Here is a 20956-nt window from a genome sequence, read left to right on the forward strand (position 1 = left end):
CCTCACGCTGGGGTGCAGGTGGTGTTCAGCTATGTGGGGATGTCTCTGGTCCTTTCCTGCCTTCTGAGATGAACGGGAGCAGTGACTAGGTTTGCTGGAGGAACTTGTCTCTGAGAGGAATCTTCCTCCTTATGTGCTTTGTAATTTCTATTTTTATACAGAAGAAAAGACCATTAAAAACAAGGGCAGCAGGCTGGGTACCGGTGCTCACATGAAAGCTGAAACCAGAGGATTATGGTTCAAAGACAACTCAGGCAGAAAAAGTCCATGAGACTCTTATCTCCTATGAACCACCAAAAGCCAGAAGTGGAGCTTTGGCTCAAGGGGTAGAGTGCTAGCCTTGAGTTAAAAAAGCTCAGGGTTGGGCTGGGAGTTGGGCCTAGTGGTAAGAGTTCTTGCCTAGCATACACGAAGACCCGAGTTCAATTCCTGGGTACCACATACATAGAAAAAGCCAGAAGTGGTGCTGAGGCTCAAGTGGTAGAGCTCTGGCCTTAAGAAAGCTCAAGGACAGTATTCAGGCCCTAAACTCAAGCCCCAGGGCTGGCACCAAAACAAATAAGCTCAGGGTCAGTAACCAGACCCTGATTTTAAGCCCCAGGGTCAGCACAAAACAAAAAGCAAAGGTGCTACCTCAGTGTTCTGCCTCTGAGATGGCATTTTGCTTCCTCTTATATGCTCTGGATACTGTGGCACAGATGAGTGGCTCTGTCCTTTGCATACTCTGTCAGGGAACATTTCCTGATTACTAAGGCCATTTGATCCCCATCGTATCCTGTTAAAATATTTTTATTTTAAGTCTACAAATAAAGGGGAAGAAACCCCTTGACATCAGAGTAGGCAGAGAAAATGCCTAGGTAACATCTTTAGGAGCTGCCTTAAAATGATCAGTGGTGGGACTGATTGCACATTTTCTTCATTCTTAGTTCCTCTATCCCAGGAAAATCCTTGACAGACTTCCTCAAGAAAATGTATAAAGCTGAGACCGGCACCTGCACAGGGGCTGCTGTATCCTCTATAGGGGATGGTGACATATGTCCTCCTGGTCCCTTGTGGTCTCCAAACCAAAGCCCTGCCTGCTGGTCTGGATTTAGTAACAGCCATTTCCTCTTTTCTCAGTCAGATTAGAAGGAAATAATTGGAACAGTTGAACCAAGAATATTATAGCAATCAAATCCAACCAAATATATATCTGCCAAAATCCAGGAAAACTCCTGCTTTTATTTCTCCAACTCACATACAGATCCTATGGAGCAGGTCAATGATTCAATCAGTCAGAACAAATGCTAGGAGTGAGATAGTTACCTGATGTTTCTTCCTCCTCTTCTGACTCCTCTTCGTCATCCTCTGATGCCTCACTGTCTTTCTCAAGCTCACCCTTCTTGGCCTTTTCAGAGTATCCCTCTAGTTTCTCCTCCCCGGGCTCCACCAGCTTTGGTATCACAGGTTTTAGCATGGCCAGATCTGGGAGGCTTCCTTCAGGATGGGCCAATCTGTTTGGCAGAGAACAACAGAGTCAGAAGAAGAGGACCATGAGAGAGAAGAGCAAGGGGCAAGTCAAAGGAGGATAAATGAAACGAGAATCAGTACACGTACAAAGACCTTGCAAGGTGGGGTGTTAGCATCTTGCCATGTTTGGTTGGTTTGTTTTAAGTTCTTTTGAAAAACAATCTCTCAAGTCAAGGTTTTAGTAACTTTTCATATTCAAGTTCCAGTGACTAATCAGGAATGAGAGCTATTGACACCTAAACTTGACATTTCCCCCCCCCCCCAGAGGAGGCAATGGTCAGAGTTTAGGATGTAGAAGCATGAAATGGCACATGTAGAGCAAGCATTTCATGACTTCACGGGGGGACTTACTCATTTTGGTGGATTGGTAATTTTTTCTTGATGCTGCTCAAAGTAATTGAAATAGAGAGGGAAAAAAAGGAGATGAGAACAGAAGAATTATAAGGAGAGTCAGAGATCATACATCATGCGACACATCACCCACTATTGCATTCCTGTATGCCTCTTGCAGGAACGGCCTAATGCCAAGTGCATGGCGGGATGGCATGAGTAGCGAGCTTTGGCTAGGACCCTAGGCTCAGCGACGGATCTGAGTGGATAGGACTGCGGGTTTGTAAGGAGGAGAACACAGAGACTCCTGTGCCTTTTAGGAACACAACCAACCATCTTGTAAAAAGCAGGAAGGTTTCCTTTTTCAAATTCTTTAACAATGTGTGTTCTCAATCAACCTTGGCAGTAGCGAACCCCATGCTACCAGCTTCAAATACCAGTGCAACAGAAGCAAAATGCTCTCAGGAGTTGGGATGGATCGGCACCAAATCATGCCTGAGGGTCACTGATGGCAGCTATGCTGGTGGCAGCAGTGGCAGAAATGGGGAAGGAACCTTAGCCTCAGTAAGAAGGAAGTTCTCACTGAGTGCAGACAGCCACTCTGACCCTACAGTATCTCTCATAAGGTAAATGACAAGTACAATTCTTCTCTTCCATGTTGGGGTGTGTGTGTGTGTGTGTGTGTGTGTGTGTGTGTGTGTGTGTGTGTGTGTGTGTGTGCTGATCCTAAGGGCTTGGGTGCTACCTCTGAGATTATTTTTGCTCAATGATGGTACTCTACCACTTGAGCCATAGCTCCACTTTTGGCTTTTTTTGGTGCTTCACTGAGGATAAGAGTCATATGAAAGTTCCTGCCCTGTGTGGCTTTGAACCCTGATCCTCAGATCTCAGCTTCCTAAGTAGGTAGGATTCTAGGCGTGAGTCACCGGAGCCTGGCCTAGTTCTTTTTTAAACCTGTGTCATTAGGCTGCTTTTTCTATGTCCTAAATGCAATTGGATGTGGCCACAGCCATCTATCTCTTCACTTCAAGCAGTGTCAGATTATACTGTGTGAGAAGACACTGTCTGTCATTAGAACCAAGATTTTATGACCACCTCAGACTGCATTTTAAAGTCTGTATCATACAGACAAGAAGACAACATGTTAATAATCACCATTAGTTATGGAACAAAAAACCATTAGCCACAAAAGGCTGCTTATGGTTCAGGATTTACCTGAACCATAGAGCAAAATGTCCCCATACTGCTGAGCGTTGGGCAGAGAGGTCAGTCATTAAATGGAGGAACCAAAGGAAGACCTGGAACAAGCCCTTCGGAAGATCTGCAATTCTTTCTAGAAACTTGTAATTCCCTACGAGACAGGTGGGGCTGAAGATGGAAGAGTTCTGAAATTTCACCACTCATGCTGCTCACTGTACTCTGACACAGTCCTTATAAGGAAATGGGCCAGGCAACACCTAGGATGCTTTGGAAAAAGCGATTGAACCTTGAAAGTTGTAACAGGTGGCAGAGAAAAAGGGGAAAATGTATATGGGACTGTTACATTCTAGCATAGGAGTTTGCTGGCTATCTGGGAACTCTGGTGAATGGTATTTTGCATGGGATATTCATAGAATTGATGTGTCTGAAACATGTAGACATGAAAAAGTTTTAAATACATGATTGAATAATAATGCTTTTAAAATAATCAGTGTGAGTTTTTCTTAATATCTGTTGATCTATCTATCTATCTATCTATCTATCTATCTATCTATCTATCTCTATTTTACCATACTTTTATGGAGGAAATAAAAAAAGAATGTTGAAAGTATGGGGTTTTGGAGTTAGAAAGGCAGACTGAAGGCTGGGTGTCAATGGCTCACAATTATAATCTTAGCTACTCATAAAACAGATCTGAGGACCACAGTTCAGAATATCCCATGAGGCTAGTATCTCTGAATAATTAGCAAAAAGCCAGAAGGAGTACTGTGACTCAAGTGGTAGACTGTGACTCAAGTGGTAGACACCGGCCTTGAATGAAAAAGCTAAGCGAGAACATGAAGCTCTAAGTCCAAGCTCCAGTACTGGAACAACAGCAAAAACAAGTTGAAGCCCAATGAGATCATTTCCTACTGTGTGAAATGGCCAACTATTTAACATGCCTTGTAAGTCTTTGTTTGCTGGTCTGTAAAAGCTGGAAATGGCTGTGCCTACTTCATGTGATATATAGAAAACAAAGAAACTTCTGTAAGTATGTAGTGACATTAAACCATCTTTGAGATTTTCTTATACTGAGTTTTAATAACTCTCTAATATAAGGCAGAATTAGAAATAATGTTCTTACAAGGGACCACTCAACAATGGACATGAGAGAAGATGCTAAACGGTATAATTCTCTCCTCAGCCCATTCTTTGGCAGTTTGTGTACTTAAAAGAAACCTTCAGAACACATTCTGATACTTCTTCCTGGGAATGTTGGAGACAACAGTCTTATTGTTTATTCACACTGTTGGGTATGGCTTCTGAAAACTCTATATACTGGGAGGCAGACTTCCTTCATTATGGATGTGTCATGCGCATCCACAGAGGGTGAACAGGTTCTAGTCTGCTACACAGATCAGCTGACCCAGAAAACTATGAACTCAGCCTTTCTTCCCCTTAGTAAATAATCATAAAAAATCTTGACATTTTTCTCCCTCAAAATCAATGTTAAAAGCACATTCTGGTGAATGAATACATCCTCAAAATGTCAGGCTAAGGAACTGAGAATGCTATTTTTTTGGGGGGGGCAGTTCTGGGGCTTGAACTCAGGGCCTGTGCACTGTCCTTGGGCTTTCTCAAGGCTAGTGCTTTACCACTGGAGCCACAGCACCACTTCTGGCTTTTTCTGTGAAATACTTACAATTCTTCACTGATCATTTTGTGTTACTTATTTATAATTCAGAGGAAAGTTTTTTTGTTGTAGGACTCCAGATAGACACATGGATGGGCCCACTGTAGTCTGGGAGAATCTCCTTTCTTCCCTCATATGAAATGATTCCACCTGCCTGTCTCTGTGAGGAATTCACAGTCTTCTCTTTACATTTACTTCATGTTTACAGATCCTTTTGTGGCCTTGCCTTTATATTGGTTTAGGCTCTAAGCTCTTACTGCGTGTTTCATAGGTAAACTGTTTCTCCTTTCCAATTCTAAGAGATGTTATCTATCTGTTCATTTATTCCTCCACTCTCCCCTTCATGCCCTCAATCTATGCATCTCTCCCTTTGTACCCACATCATTTTATTTTCAGTATGTGTTGTGGGCATTCTCTCCTTGAAGAAGGAATTCTAGTCTAGCTTTAGCCAGTTCCTTGGCCAAGACAGTGCTGATTTTGGTACTCACTGTGATCCACTGAGTGTCAAGTTTGACATTCTACGCTCTGGGGACACAATCTTCTTTGAAACAGAAGAAACAAATTTTACTTTCGAATGATGACTCAATTTTGAAAAACCATCTGTTAAGCTACTTTCTGTATGAAAATGTTGTCATTATAAAACTCCTTAGTTTATATTCTATTCTGTATGTGTGTGTGTGTGTGTGTGTGTGTGCATGCATACGTGTGTGTGCATGCATGCACACACATGCTGGGTCTTGAACTCAGGGCTTGGACACTGTCCCTGAGCTTTCTTGCTTGAGTCTGGCATTCTACTCTTTGAGACACAATTGTACATCTGGCTTTTTTTTTGGCCAGTCCTGGGCTTGAGCTCAGGGCCTGAGCACTGTCCTTGGACTTTCTCAAGGCTAGAGCTCTACCACTTAAGCCTCAGCACCACTTCCGGCTTTTTTTTTTGTATGTATGTGGTACCGAGGAATCGAACCCAGGTCTTTGTGCATGCTAGGCAAGCACTTTAACCACTAGGCCAAACTCCCGGCCCCCACATCTGGCTTTTTTTTTGCTGGTTTGTTGGAGATAAGAGTCTCATAAACTTTTCTGCCCAGGCTGGATTTGAACTGAGATCCTCAGATCTCAGACTCCTGAGTAGCTCGGATCAAAGGCATGAGGCATTAGTGTTTGGCTTTTATTCATTTCAAATTATTTGAAATTGGAATATATGAAATGTAAATTGTATTCACTCTTTTCATTAGACAAATTTGTAGTTTATGGTATCAATTAACAGTTAAAGTGAAATATCTTCCATTATTTTAGTGTATGACCTCAGTAATATTTAAAGTAGAATATTTGTAAGGTTTAGGATAATTGATTTTCTAGAATCTATAATTAATTTTAGGGGATTGTATTCACACAGAATCAACTGATTTGTGAATTTAATATTGTTTCTTACATGTGAATGGTAGTGATTCCTTCACAAATACCTACTACACAAGACTGTACGGATTAGGTTTTGCTTCTGAAAGCTAAAATATTCTAATTCACACTGATTATTATATTAAGTAAGTTTGATTTCCTGCACCTTTCACATTATTAGGGCTTTATCAAGATGGCTCACAGTTCTCAACATGCTCTATTACTCTACATCTTGTAAAATATTGTCTAAGTATTAATCCACCAGTATGCTGAATTGTAGGTCGAATTCTTCTTTTAATTTGTAAATTACCCTTCTAAAGATATTTTTTTCTCCTCATAAAACAACAGTAACAAAGTAACTTGTGAGTGTATGCACACTTCATAAGGAGACACCTCTCATTTTAAGGTTCTTGTAGGTCCTACTCAAATTTGGACATACTATACACATCACATTTAAGAAGAATACATTGTGAAAAGAGGGACCCTTGGTTTGTTTGATGTGTCCTCAGCGGCATCGTCTCTGACATCTTTTATATTAAACTTTCCTCTATAAAGGAGAAATTGAATTGAGAAGATCATGGTAAAGTCTGAGTATTCCAAGATTTTAACTATTTTGGTTGATGTTGATACTTGATGGCAGCCATGTCTTAACTGAGTAAAACTAAATGTTAAGAGGCACAGAGAAAGAGAGGGTCATTCCTTTGGCTTGGAGTGGTAGGGTTTATGGAGATGCTCAAGATTTCTGACTGGTGTCTCTTACATCTTATTTCTCTACTTAGCAGCTAAAAGCCACAGGCAGAATTTTCTCTCTGATGCCGTCCAGAACTCTGGGCCCTGACAGACCCCAGGGCCAGGGAAGTTTCATTCTATTTTCCCCTACACCTTCTCCAGGACTGCATCCATTCATTCATTTTGCCTCCTTGGGTTTGCCAGACCTAGTTATCTGCATTAGGATTTTTCTCAAAGAGAAACTTTTGTTGTTTTGGTGCCAGGACTGGGGCTTGATCTCAGAGCCTCTTACTCTTGCTTGGCTTTTTCACTTAAGGCTGACTAGAAGGTCTACTATTTGAACCACAGCTCCACTTACCCTAAGAAAAACATGAATTCAATAGAAAACCAAAACCTGGTTTGTTACTCAAGTTTATTGTAAAATGTATATTTCTCTTAACTAAAAACTAACTTTACTACTGATATGGAATTTTTGAGAGTGAAAAATTTCATTGACATGCTTAATGGAGTAAGAATAGGATTGGGAGTTTAACCTAGTGATAGAGTGCTTGCCTAGCATGCATAAAGACCTGGGTTTGATTCCTTGGTACCTCATACATAGAAAAGCCAAAAGTGGTGCTGTGGCTCAAGTGGTAGAGTACTAGCTTCGGAGAAAGCCCTAGGACAGTGCTCAGGCTCTGAGTTTAAGCCCCAGGAACGGCAAAAATATAGTTTGAGGATACAGAACCTTAAAGATCTTTGCTCAGTTCTTGTGGGACATTTTGTGGGCACCTTGCACTTACAAAGCTCACTTTTGTAATGGGTGAATACTCAGTGTGGGTTTTCTCTCTCCAAGTCATTGGTCCTCATCTGAAAGGAGGACCTCATTCCAGTGCTGCAGACTTATGATGAAAACTACTGGCTAGGAAATATCCTTCTTGCCAAGCACCACTGGCTCATGCCTATAATCCTAGTTATTCAGGAGGCTGAGATCTGAGAATCACAATTCAAAGCCAGCCTGGGCACAAAAATCCATGAGACTCTTCAATTAACTACCAGAAAACAATAAGTGGTGCTGTAGTTCAAGTGGTAGAGCACTAGCCTTGAGCTGAAGACCTCAGGGACAGTGCCCAGGCCCAGAGTTCAAGCCCCAGAACAGACAAAAAAAAATCTTTCTTCAAATCTGTGTTGATCTTGCAACTAGAGATACAGTTGAAATTTTGATGTCTGTCAACCACACATTGCTGTGAATATCAACCAAGAAGTAAGGCTAGGAGAGAGTGACTTGTGAATACCTTAGATCATTCAGGCCTGAGGAGCTTATGCAAGCGAGATAAGCCAAGCAGGTGATGGAGGTCTGAAAGGCAGAGTGTCAGGACAGCCCCAGTGACAAAGTGCCATAGGAATTCAGATGAAGGGCAGATGACTTTTAGCAAGATGTTGGCATTTATGAGAGCCTGTGTGTGTGTGTGTGTGTGTGTGTGTGTGTGTGTGTGTGTGTGTGTGTGTGTGTGTGTGTAGGAGGTGGTTCTTGAGCTGAGCTCTTCAGTAGATATGCTCAAGAATGAGACGGACTCTCAGGTAAGCCTTGAACGGATTCTACCACAAGATAATAAAGTCAATGAAATGTTAAGTTAGGACTGAGAGTAACTGCTGAGCACCAGCAGACCCTCAGCAACCTCCACAACCACCTGGCAGTGCCATTTGGCATAGCACCCAAATAGCTTGGTTTGCAGAATACCTCCACAAGCATACCTGGAAGCCACTGTCCACTACCTGGTGGCATTTTCTTTTTAAATTTATAAAGCAGGAAAGAGTTTGAACATACCAAGAGACATTTTCAAGCAAGAGAGAAAACATCAAAGTACCCACCTATTTATTATTAGATACACACGGCCATTGACTTTGGCATGGCTGCGAGGTGAGACAAAAGCACAAGAAGGCAATGGGAGATGGGAGGGAGAGAGAAGAAGACAGTTAGACAGAGACAGTGATGTAGGCCATATTTTAGGCTTCCTATCACCAGATGTGTCGTCATCTACACAGGGTGTGCAGCCTGGAAAGAGCGTAGGCAACAAGAATCTACAGAAACAGGAAATCAGACACATGCAGGAAACATGCTTAATAATAATGTGGCCCCCTTTTCCCTTCTCTTTTACCTCCCAAATATTTTCATTGCCCTACTATTCCTAGTTTTTTATTATTATTTAATAATCTTTTTGTGTCTGTTGTGGGGCTTGAACTCTGGGCTTGGACACTATCCCTGAGCTCCAGCTCAAGGTTGGTGCTCTACTACTTGAGTCATACTGTCACTTCCAGGTTTTGTTTTGTTTTTGTGATGGTTAGTTGGAGAGAAGAGTCTCACGGACTTTTGTGCTGGGACTGGCTTTGAGCTGCAATTCTCAGATCTCAGCCTCCTGAGTAGCTAGGATTATAGGCATGAGCCACAGGCAGCCAACTTATCCTTCAGTATAGAGAAAAGTTCCAATGTAACATGCCAATTTGTGAGTACAAACTGCCTGTTGATCAATATCATCCCTTTGGTCATCTTCCCCACCACTCCCAACCCCACATAGCCTCAGTTTACCTAGTTTCATGGCAACTTATGTGCTTTAAACATTATCCTAGCATTCGCCCACCCTTCTCTCCATTGTCTTTCCCTCTCCCCTTGACCTTACCCCGTTCATTACACTTGTTCCAGTTTTTTTTTTTTTTACTTTTGGGTAAACTACAAGTTAGTAGTTCAAAGGAGTTACACCAAAGGCCTCTCCCCACATACACCATATTGTAGTTAATGTGTTGGTATAAACATGACCTTTTATATGCTTACATATATATTTATAATATAGATCTAACTTCTATACATGAGAGAAAATGTGTCCTATTCTTATACCTTCCAGTTCACACAATGCAGCTAAACGCTAGCAATGTTTAAATATTTTAATGTAATCTTTTTTTTTGTGGGTCATGGGGCTTGAACTCGGCCTTGACACTATCTCTGAGTCTTCAGCTCAAGGCTACCGTGTTATCCTTGAGCCAAGCCCCACTTCCCGTTTTCTAGAGGTTAATTGGAGATAAGAGCCTCAGGTCCTTTTGTACCCAGGCTGGCTTTGAACCTTGAACCTCAGATCTCAGCCTCCTGAATAGTTAGGATTACAGGCATGAGCCACCGTGCCTGGCTTTAATGAAATCTTATGAAAAATAACTATTGGCTCCTTTATAAGAATTACAAAGAAGTCTACAAAGTAATTATAGTGGACACATTTTCCTTCAGATCTTCAAAAGCTGATGTTGGAGAAAGAAGTTGTTTTGTTTCTGTATGTGTAATGATATTTTCTGACATGAACAATTGATAAAGAATTCTTAGTAAATTATTATTAAATAATGACAAATTTGTTATAATGAACATATTATTTTACATAATATACTATTACAATATAGAAGTGAGATTAATTTGAATTATAATAGTTCCATCTTATGTATATCATAGAACATTTTCATAATACTAACTTTACACACAGAAGTGGCATCTGTCTGTACTACATGTATGAACACATAAACAATAAACAGACAGGAGAAACAATAGTGACAGAAACAATAGTGTGACAGTTTAATAACTACAATTAGTCCTAATTCCAGATTTGTGGCATTTGTTTTTGGTAAATCATCCGAAAGGAGATAAGCACAGGAAAAGCAAAACCAGGCAGCCAGTCCCAACTTGGAAAATGTCTTTTTCTTTATTATTAATTCAATCATTGATTAAGAGTTCAATTAAAATATACTGTGATATAAAGCATTATTAGCTAGAAAAACACAATAAGGAAGAGTTTCTAAAAGGTAGGATATAAATTTTATGTGTAAAGTTAACTTTCGAGGACTTTGACATTGAAATTTTGCAGGAAATTTCAAAGGACAAAACATATCCTATGTGAGTTTTAAAATTTTCTCCCAGGTTCAAGGGAAGTGTTTTTCTACTGCTTTGAAAGAGGAAGCACATGTGCTTCAATTTTTTTTCAGGTAACTGGGTTTATATACCACCATCTCTTCTTTACAATTTCTTGTAAATTTCACTATTAGGGAGTGATCTTGGAGTAATCACAGAGAGCAAAGGAGATAACAATCTAAAATTGCCCCCAGGTTCTTCAGGTCTGTTCTTTTTCTTGTCTGTGAGAGGGTAAGTGCCACAAAGTGAACAGACAACATTAATGTGGGACAATTCTCCTTACCCAGAATCTGCATAATTGGGAAAGGCAGTGCAGAACAGACTCAAAGGCAATTCTGGAACACGTTCAGCTCTTATATGTAAACGACGTCCAAAACCTGTGATATGGTTAGGCTGATCCTAAAATAGGTAGACTTTTCTGAATAAATTGTGGCCTATAGCTCTATTTTATTAATGAAGGCAACGAAAGCCCCTGAATACTGGAAAGAACTTTGAAAGACAAGAAAATTCATGTGGAAGAAAAAGAAAGGATTTAGGAAAAAAAGTATTTTCAAAAGTCTTATTAGTAATGATCAATAATTACATTTCTTTCACAAATATAAATATGTTCTGCTAATTAGAAATATTGTTGGGTGATGCTAAGGTCTGAACACAGGGCACTGAACTTTCAAGGTAGGCAACACTTGAGCTCCTAAAATATTTTTATTCATTATTGAATATGATGTCTGAGAAATGCTGACAGTTATAGTTAACTAGAGCGCATACATGGCTGATACGCACATGTATCAAGATAATATTAAAAGTGATCAAATAATAATTTTTTAATGGACAACTCACTTTTTCTAGATAGCCACAGTCTTTATAAACTCAAACTTAAGGTGATTTCCATTATCAGCAAGCACAGGTTTCTAAAACACTTAAGATTTCCCAATGCCTGGTTATAGTTACAAAGATTGGAGTAAATGTATGGAAGCCTGATCATTTAGCCCCTTCCGCACACAGGCAAGATGGCTAAGAACCACACTGACTGGCATCTCACCATGCTATTGCCTGGTGGTCACTTGGAGAGTCTACTCAGAATGAAAACTAAGTATGATATTAAACTAAACCAATACAGAAAGCAAACCTACAGTATCACAAAGTATATTTCATTATCAAATAGCAGTATTTCAGAGTTACCTGTAATTTCAGTTCTTCCTGGAACAGAAAACTGAGAATGAGAGATTTAGTCTACTTCATGATGTAATCGTGTGATCAATTATTTCCTTAGAAATTAAAGAATTAAATTTCCAATCATTTGTGCTTTTATACTAGTGTCAGTTTTTCTTTTTTTTGCTCTATTAGTTTCATGTAGCAAGTATTTTTCTAAGAACTCAATCATAGACTAAGTATGGGACAGAACAAAATTGCTCAGCATTAAAATCAAGAGAATGATTATAATTTTCCCATGATAGCAAAGGAGGATTTGTGATAACCCATTATAGTTTCAGTAAACATAGAGAAGCCATATCCTGTCTATTACTTCTAAATAATTTATATTTATTGACGAAGAGAAAGCCACAGTAAACAGTTAAAAGAAGACATTGTCTTTATTTCCTCTTCTTAGATACTTTCTTGATTGCTAGCAGACTGCAGTTTCTCTGCTTTTGGCTAAGGTTCACCCTTTCTAGAATTTAAAAATCATATTCTTGTGGTGTTTTTTTATACGTAGTTAGCAAAATGCAAAACTCACTCCTGAATTATGCTATGAATGTCCTAAAAACATATAACCAGTGTACACACAAAATACCCACCGCCAGACTGGGTGCTGCTGGTGGTTCATGACCTAAGGATCATGGTTCCAAACCAGCACAGGAAGAAAAGTCCATGACATTCCTAACTCTAATTAACCAACAAAGAACTGAAAATAGAGGTAAATAGAGGTGTGGCTCAAGTGGTAGTAACAGCCTTGAGCAAAAAAAGTTGAGAATTCAAGGCCCTAAGTTCAAGTTCAAGCTGCAGTACCAGCATGCATGCATGTGTGCATTTGCAAACACACACACACACACACACACACACACACACACACACACACACACACACTGAATCGGCAATGATTTTTTTTTTTGCTAGTCCTGGGGCTTGAACTTAGGGTCTGGGTGCTGTCCTTGGACACTTTTTGCTCAAGGCTAGCACTATTCTGGCTCTTTCTGTATATGTGGTACAAAGGAATCGAACTCAGGGCTTCATACATGCTAGGTGAGCACTCTACCTTCTGGCCCCATCAATGGATTTTAGAATTATGATCAAAGCTCTTGTGAATCTACTTATGGGATTAGAGAACACTCTACATGAATCAGTTGTAATTCATTCCAAACTATTTCAGAAAGTGTTATCAAATAGTCTGTATTCTTTCTGTGTTACTTTCTCTGTCTCTCTGTCTCTCTCTGTCTCTGTCTCTGTCTCTCTCTCCTTCTCCCCGTCCCTCCCTCCCTCTCTGCATGAAATAGAACACTAGATTCACAAAAACTTGTTAACAGAGCTTAACTTCCTGATAACAAGAGTTAAGTACTTCACTGGCTCACCTGTAGATGGTGTTGTCTTCCTTGCTGGGGATGGCCTTGAGGTCTGTGAGTTCAAGGAAGCGGTCATGGAAATAGTGAAGGTGTAAAATGCACACCAGCAGAAAGGAGGTGGGGATGAATATGCGAGTGAATAATTCAGCCACAGTAAACTGCTTTAAGCCAAGATCCTCAAGCCTGTTGAAAACAAGACAAAAAGCAAGATGATTTCTTGGACAATGCAGGCACTGTCAGGTGCTCTCTCATCACCCTCATTCTTGGTATCCTTCTTGAACACCACCCTGAGTTAGTTTTTATTTTCACTAATCCAAGCCAATTGCTTTTACCATGGACATAAACAACCTTGACACTGCCAAGTTCAATGGCTATCTATCTTCCTCTTGTCCCTGAAGTAATCCTTGTCAAGATATTACTACACATTCCTGGCTTTCTTTTCCATTACCATATTCTCCTTTCCTTCTCTCTTTACCTCCCTTCCTCCTTCCCCCCACCCTGCCCCATCTCTCTGCACCTCTAGACACTGAAATATCCCCAGGACTCACTTTGGGATCACTTCTCCACTTGTCTTTTTCTCCTGGTGCTCTCACTATGTCCCAGGGATTAATCCACCATCCTAATACCAAAGACATAAATGCCTTTTCCTGTGAGCTCTCATCCCCACATTGCTAATGAAAACTAGCTGTTCCAAGGTAACTTCATACTTAGTGTTCTGAAAACTGTTCATGCTCTCCCTCTTTTCCTTAGAGAAGTTTCTCTTTATGTTCCTATTTCTATGCTGGTTTTCTCTGCATCAGTAAACAATATACCCATCTGCCCTGCACGAAGTTCAGAACTCAGGAAACCATGATTCCTTCCCATCTTAACACATTCCTCTGCATTTGCTTTAACATTCTCTAACCAGCCAGTGTTGCAATCTATCTGTCTTTGCCCTGATCTGGTCAGAGAGAATTCCCCTTGTTTCTCATAGCTGTTATATAAGATGTAGTCTCATTTTTATTTACTACACCTCAAGTTTTCTCAATTAGTCAGCGATCTTTAAGTCCTTGGAAATGTCCAAATGAAATTTCCCCACTGTCCCTTTCCTTTCCTCTCAACAGGCAAAACTTCTGTGAGTTCCTCACATGTATCAGGCCACATTCAGTCTTGTCACAGAACATTTGAATCTGGTACTGGTTCCTTCAGGAGTTCTCTTCTGTACCTGAAACCCACCCCGACTTTTCCCAATACAAGTTGTTTCTTAACCTTCAAGGAGAGTTAAAAGGACACCTGTTTAGAAGACAATTGAAACCACAATTTATAGTTTCCCCTACCATTCCATCAGCCTGCACTTTTCCTGCACAGACTCACCACAATTTGAAATAAACTTGGAGAGAGTAAGTGGTTGGTAGACCTCATAAGACTTAGATTTTCTTGTTTCCTATTGTATCCCCAGGATGAGTATTCAATAAAATTTGTAAATAAACATGGCAGATGTGTTTATTTAGCTACATGACATTTTTTTTTGTTCTTGTTGCCAGTGTGTACCAGTTCTGGGGCTTGAACTCAGGTGCTGCATCTTAGTTTTTTTGCTCAAAGCCAGTGCTCTACCACTTGGTCAACGTTCTACCTCTGTTTTTTTTTTTAAATTGGTTTATGGGAGATAAGAATTTCATAGACTTGCCAGGCCCGGTGGCTCACACCTGTAATCCTAACCATTCAGGAGGCCGAGATCTGAGAATCAAGGTTCAAAGTCAGCCCAGGCACAAAAGGACCTGACTCTTATCTCCAGTTAACCTCTAGAAAAAGGGAAGTGGGGCTTGGCGAGCTCAGGAATACTATCCAGGCCCAGGAGTAGGGTGGTGGACTTGACCTGAAGAGCTCAGGAATAACATCCAGGCCCAGGGGTAGGGTGGTAACCTTGAGCTGTAGAGCTCAGGGACAACACCCAGCCGAGTTCAAGTCCCATGACCCACAAAAAATGAAACAAAAACAAAAACCTTACAGACTTTCTTGCCCAGGCTAGTTTTGAACTATGATCCTCAGATAGCTGCCTTATGAAAAGCATGGATTATAGACAGAATACCCCACTGCTTGACTCCTTTTTATTCCTTTTCTTCTTAATACTTTATCATCCAACTCTCAGTGCTGGCCAGGCTTCCAAACTAATTCCAGATGTTTAGAGAAGCAAATTAGAAAAGGAGAAAGCACCATCCATTAATCATACAGGCCATGATATCTCTACATCGTTGGGCCCTCAGTACCTGAGCAAATGGCTTCTGTATGGCTCTAAGTTCACTTTCAGTCTAAGCCCAGAAACATGGAAAAGAAAAGGCTTTGCTTGATGTAGAGCACATGAATTACATAAGTCTTTGAGCTAAAGGACAAAGCTGCATACAGAAGGCAGAAGTTGGATGTAGTACTGTACAGATGCATTTCCCATAAACCAACAACAGAAAGGAACACTTTCTTGAAATAGGGCTGAAAAACATTAATTTGTCAGCCAATATTTGTGGAATAGCTACTACATTTTAAGCTTTAAAAGAAGACAAACAAAGAAAAAAGAGTTCATATCCCAGTATGTATAAGCTCCCCAAATCATCCTGTTTTATTAGAATCCATTAGGTGCTGTAAGCAACATATTCTCAGACTATTCAACTGGCTTAGCTGCTTCTCATTCCATCCTGCACCAAAATCACGTACTTTTCTTTTTTCAATCTGGTCATATTTTGCCACAGGCCCGGGAAGTTTTCAAATTGATATGTATATATAAAGATAAGCACCAACATAGTATAGATCACCACTGACATCCAAAAATATTTCAGGATTTTTCTCCACCATTCATAGTGCACCTGAGAATCACAAAAGACAAAGAAGACAAACATGCTATTGGAAAACTCACCACATTTTTACATCATTTAACTAAAACAAGTGATCCTATAGAAAAATGTTGGAAAATAGTCCGATTTTTAAAATTCTTTAAGGCGTTCATCTTTAAGTGGGTGGATCTTCGTTAGACTTGGGGTTATACTAGCTATTGTGAACAGTTGCTAAGCAACTTCAGTGTTCTCCTCAGTAAGTAGATACTTTGCAGAGCTGTTATGCAGACACTAAAGCAGGGTACAGGTGGCTCATACCTATAATCCTACTCAGGAGGATGAAATTTGAGGCTCACACTTCAAAGCCAACTTCAGGCAGGAACATCTTATGAGACCCTAGGACTTTTATCTCCAAGTATCTGTATCTATCTACATCTATCAAAAAGCCCGAAGTGGAGCCTTTGCTCAAGTGGTCTAGTGCATGGGTAATGAAGTTAAGAGACGTTGCCCAGGGCCTGAGTTCAAGCCCCAAGATGAGCACAAATATAAAATGAGAACAGTAAGATGATACTTAGAAGGTTTCTAGCACATTATCTCATCTTTTGATGGCACTCAGCTAATACTATGTTATGGTGGTTGTTACTGGTCAAGGAAACTGCATCAGTTCTGAAATCCAATATGGGGTTTTAGTAATAACAATGTAAAATAATCATACAGGAGTCTTTATCATAAGCTATGGATAGTCATTAGAGATTGTTTAGCATATACTTTTTATTTTATTTTTGTTGTAATTAATAGAAGGGTTACATTACCTTCACCAGATAGAAGGTACATTGCTTTACAAACATTGATACCCCTTCTCATGTTTTTGTCCCCATTTCCCTCCCTCCACCCTTCCCCTCATCTTGTTTTCCCCTTCCCTATCCTATTTCAAATAAATAAACATATATACAATATACCAGATAACAAGATAGGACACTGTAACAATATGAGATAACCAAGGGACAACAAAAGAAATGAGAAATAACATAGTACATTAAGAACAACAATCACATTATACAGCTCTTGTTTCCATATCCTGGAGGTCCTTTCATTTAGCCTCATCCTATATGGCCTTATGTATCTAGGGTTTGTCCTCCTGTAGACCTCTGCTAGGAGTGTTCAAGGACATATTAAATCCACTAGCACAACGATGTTCACTGTAGCACTATTTACCACAGCAAAGATATGGAACCAACCTAGATGCCCCTCAATTGATAAGTGGATCAACAAGATGTGGTATTTACACACAATAGAATTCTATGCTGCCATCAGAAAAAAATGACATCACCCCATTTGTAAGCATATACTTTTAAAAAAGTGTTCAAAATCTGGGTGCCAAAGGCTCACACCTGTAATCCTACTCAAGAGACTGGCCACTAAGGGTCACAGCTCAAAGCCAGCCCAGGCAGGAAAGCCCATGAGACTCCTCTCTAATTACCCACCAAAAAGCTGGAAGAATTGACTAGAATCCATATAGGTGTTGTAACTGGTATATACTCAAACCATTCAACTAGGGTGGCTGTGGCATCCGTTTTAAGCAAAAAGACTGAAGGACAGAGCCTAGGCCCGGAGTTCAAACCCTGGTACTTGCGCATACACACACACACACACACACACACACACACACACACACACACACACACACTAAAACAATGTTAAAGATTATTATTGATTTTTGAGAGCTTTTATATCTCTGTCCTATATACTCTGGTTTATTTTTGTGGCTTTATTTGGTTTGTTGGTTCCTGCAAGAATATTTTACTGTTACTATTTTATTATTTTATTTATAATATTTTATTATTACTATCATTGGATTTCTTCTAGATCAGTTAAAACTGTGTGTACAAACACCAAATCATTTTAATATTATCTTTTTACAAATTGTAGTTAAGAAAATACTTACGCACTTAATGTACACATGCATGCAAATGTGTACACACACATACACACATGTATTAGTAGTTTTCTTGACATCAAGCTTTGAAATAATAGCTAACCAGGGAATCCTCTATTGTTTAAGATGATCTTAACATTGCTTTTAATGTATTATATATTCAAAAATATAATCTAGCTATACAAATTTCTTTCTTTCTTCTCTCTTTCTTTCTTTCTTTCTTTCTTTCTTTCTTTCTTTCTTTCTTTCTTTCTTTCTTTCATTTTTTGCCAGTCCTATGTTTGAGCTCAGGGCCTGTGCACTGTCCTTGGACTTTCTCAAGGCTAGAGCTCTACCACTTGAGCCTCAGCACCACTTCTGGCTTTTTCTTATGTATGTGGTACCGAGGAATCGAACCTGGGGCTTTGTGCATGCTAGGCAAGCACTCAGCCACTAGGCCAAACTCCCAGCCCAGATTTCTTCTTTAAATTAAGACTTTATGATAAATTAATGAACTTTTTCTGATCTAAGTATCTAAAAGTTTATAGTTGAGAATGAATTGACAGTAGTCACCTCCCATTTTAGGATTTTGAAGACAATGCTTGAATTTTTTTAAGTTGTGATTAATAGGGTTACAGTTATATTTGCCAGATAGAGTGTGTGTTAGTTCACATACATTGATACCTCTTTTAATGTTTTTTTGTTTTTGTCGATTATGGGGCTTGAACTCTAGGCCTGGGTGTTGTCCCTGAGCTCTTCAGCTCAAGGCTACCGGCCCACAGCACTACTCCCAGTTTTCTAGAGTCTCATGGTCTTTAGGGCCCAGGCTGGCTTTGATCTATGATACTAAGATCTCAGCCTCCTGAGTAGCTAGGATTACAGGCATGTGCCACCACACCTGGATAATTCTTGAATTTTATTAGTCATTCTCTACGATATGTTCATAGAATTATAAACCCTTAAAAATATTGGAAAATGGCTGAGATTGTGGCTTAGTGGTAGCATGCCCAAGCCCTGTCATGGATTCTTCAGTATTGCATAAATAGAAAAAGCCAGAACTGGAGCTGTGGCTCAAGTGCTGGAATGCTAGCCTGGAGCAAAAACAGCTCAGGGACGGTGTCCAGGTCCTGAGTTCAAGCCCTAGGACTGGCAATACAAACACACACACACACACACACACACACACACAGATGAACATGCATGCACACACATGCATATATATTTGTGCATATGTATATATATATCGGCAAAGAAAGTTCATAGATAAAAACCATTGAAAACTGGAGAGCAATCTTTACCTACCTGGTATAAGGCCACACAGAACAGGAAGAGCACCATGTAGATGATTTTGTACATTACTATTTTCCCCTCGAAGCTGACGAAGAAGAACATGCCCCCGCAGACATAGATCCAATACTTGATGAACATGGCTATCACCAGATTGCCTAGCACTTTCATGATGTCCTGGTCATCCTCCTCCTCTTCCTCTTCCTCCTCCCTCATTTTCTCTTGCTTCTCTTCCTTTATTTCCTCATCTTCCTCCTTCTCCCTGGGTTCTCCTTCCACTTGTATATCTTGAAGTTCTTCATCTTCAAAATAGAAAACAGTGCCATTACCACTCTGATTTGTCTGACAGATACTGCATTTTGGCTCTATAATGTACATGGGACACAAATGCATGTATTTTTTTTTAGTTTAAAAATGAGATTTATTGAGAAAATAGTTCCATGGTATGCAAATGTGATACTTATGTCATCAAACACCACAAAATGCATGTATTTTATGAGTTAGTATACAACTTGGGTGATTTTAGACTAGTCTAAGACACAAAGCAAGATTGACACTGAATTCATAGCCTTCCTGAAATGTAGTTAAAAGAAAATAACTTTGGTAATATTTTATACTAATCTCTTTCTAGAATTTTTCTTCAATTTGTTATTTCATAGATTTAGAATCTACAAAATAAATATATAATGATAATGTAAGTGAAAATAACTATCAGTTTTAAATTCTCATTCTTTCATGGCTCTATACAATCTAAGCAGTACTTGACTGTAATTAATCCTAACAACCTTAATCTTAATGTATGCCTGTAAGTATCTAAAACTACAAATAAAGCTATCATTTAGCTTAAATCATGTATGAGGAATTATCACAAATTAATTTTATGCATTGGAATTAAGATGCTTCATCTTGTTTTGAAATATGTTAATACTCAGGACTTAATCCCTGGGTCACCAAATCTATCTAATTTAAATAATCCATTCAAGAAACTCAGTAGATTCTCAGAGTAAGATGTGTGAAAATGAAGGATTAGATTATTTATCTTACATGAACCATTCTTTACCAAAATTAATTGGCTAACTGATCTGCTGAGTAGATATTCAATCCTATGAAGGCAAGATTTGACTCTCCACGATATATTTTGTTACTGTGTGACTTAATATACAGCTATATGCTCAGAGATAATCTCATTAAGGTTACTAGCCAGGTTTTTGAGAGTAACCTGTCCAAAACTGAATGCTTCTTTTTTAATTTTATTGTTGGGATAATGTATAGAAGGGTTACAGTTACATTCATCAGGTAGTAGGTGCGTTATTTCTGTCACATTGGTACCCCTTCTCATATTTTTGACCCCATTTCCCTCCCCCTAATCATTGCATTTTCTCCCTGCCCTTCCCTATTTCAAATCCCTTCCCTATTTCAAATAAACATATATACAATATACCCAGTAACAAAGTCATATACAGTTACAACACAGAATGCCTCTTGACCTCATAATGTTTCCAGTCCTCTAAATATCAATATTATCACTAATGATAAGTCCACAGAGTTGGGGAGCAAACTGTTCCCTTTTACCTATTTATCATTAAAAGCATAGAGATGCTGATCAGCTAACTTACTTCTCCTTTCCCGTCCTCCTTTCCTCCC

The 20956-nt window shown here is 39.5% G+C and overlaps 1 pseudogene; it reads right to left on the bottom strand.

Annotated features, from left to right (window-relative positions):
* The window catches only part of LOC150040010 (piezo-type mechanosensitive ion channel component 2-like), an 87848-nt pseudogene extending 68395 nt beyond the window's left edge, over positions 1-19453 (bottom strand).
* Between the last annotated feature and the right edge of the window lie 1503 nt (positions 19454-20956).

The sequence above is a fragment of the Megascapheus bottae genome, unplaced genomic scaffold, assembly GCF_031878675.1.
Source record: "Megascapheus bottae isolate mThoBot1 unplaced genomic scaffold, mThoBot2.hap1 HAP1_SCAFFOLD_309, whole genome shotgun sequence".
In the NCBI taxonomy this organism is placed as follows: domain Eukaryota; kingdom Metazoa; phylum Chordata; class Mammalia; order Rodentia; family Geomyidae; genus Megascapheus; species Megascapheus bottae.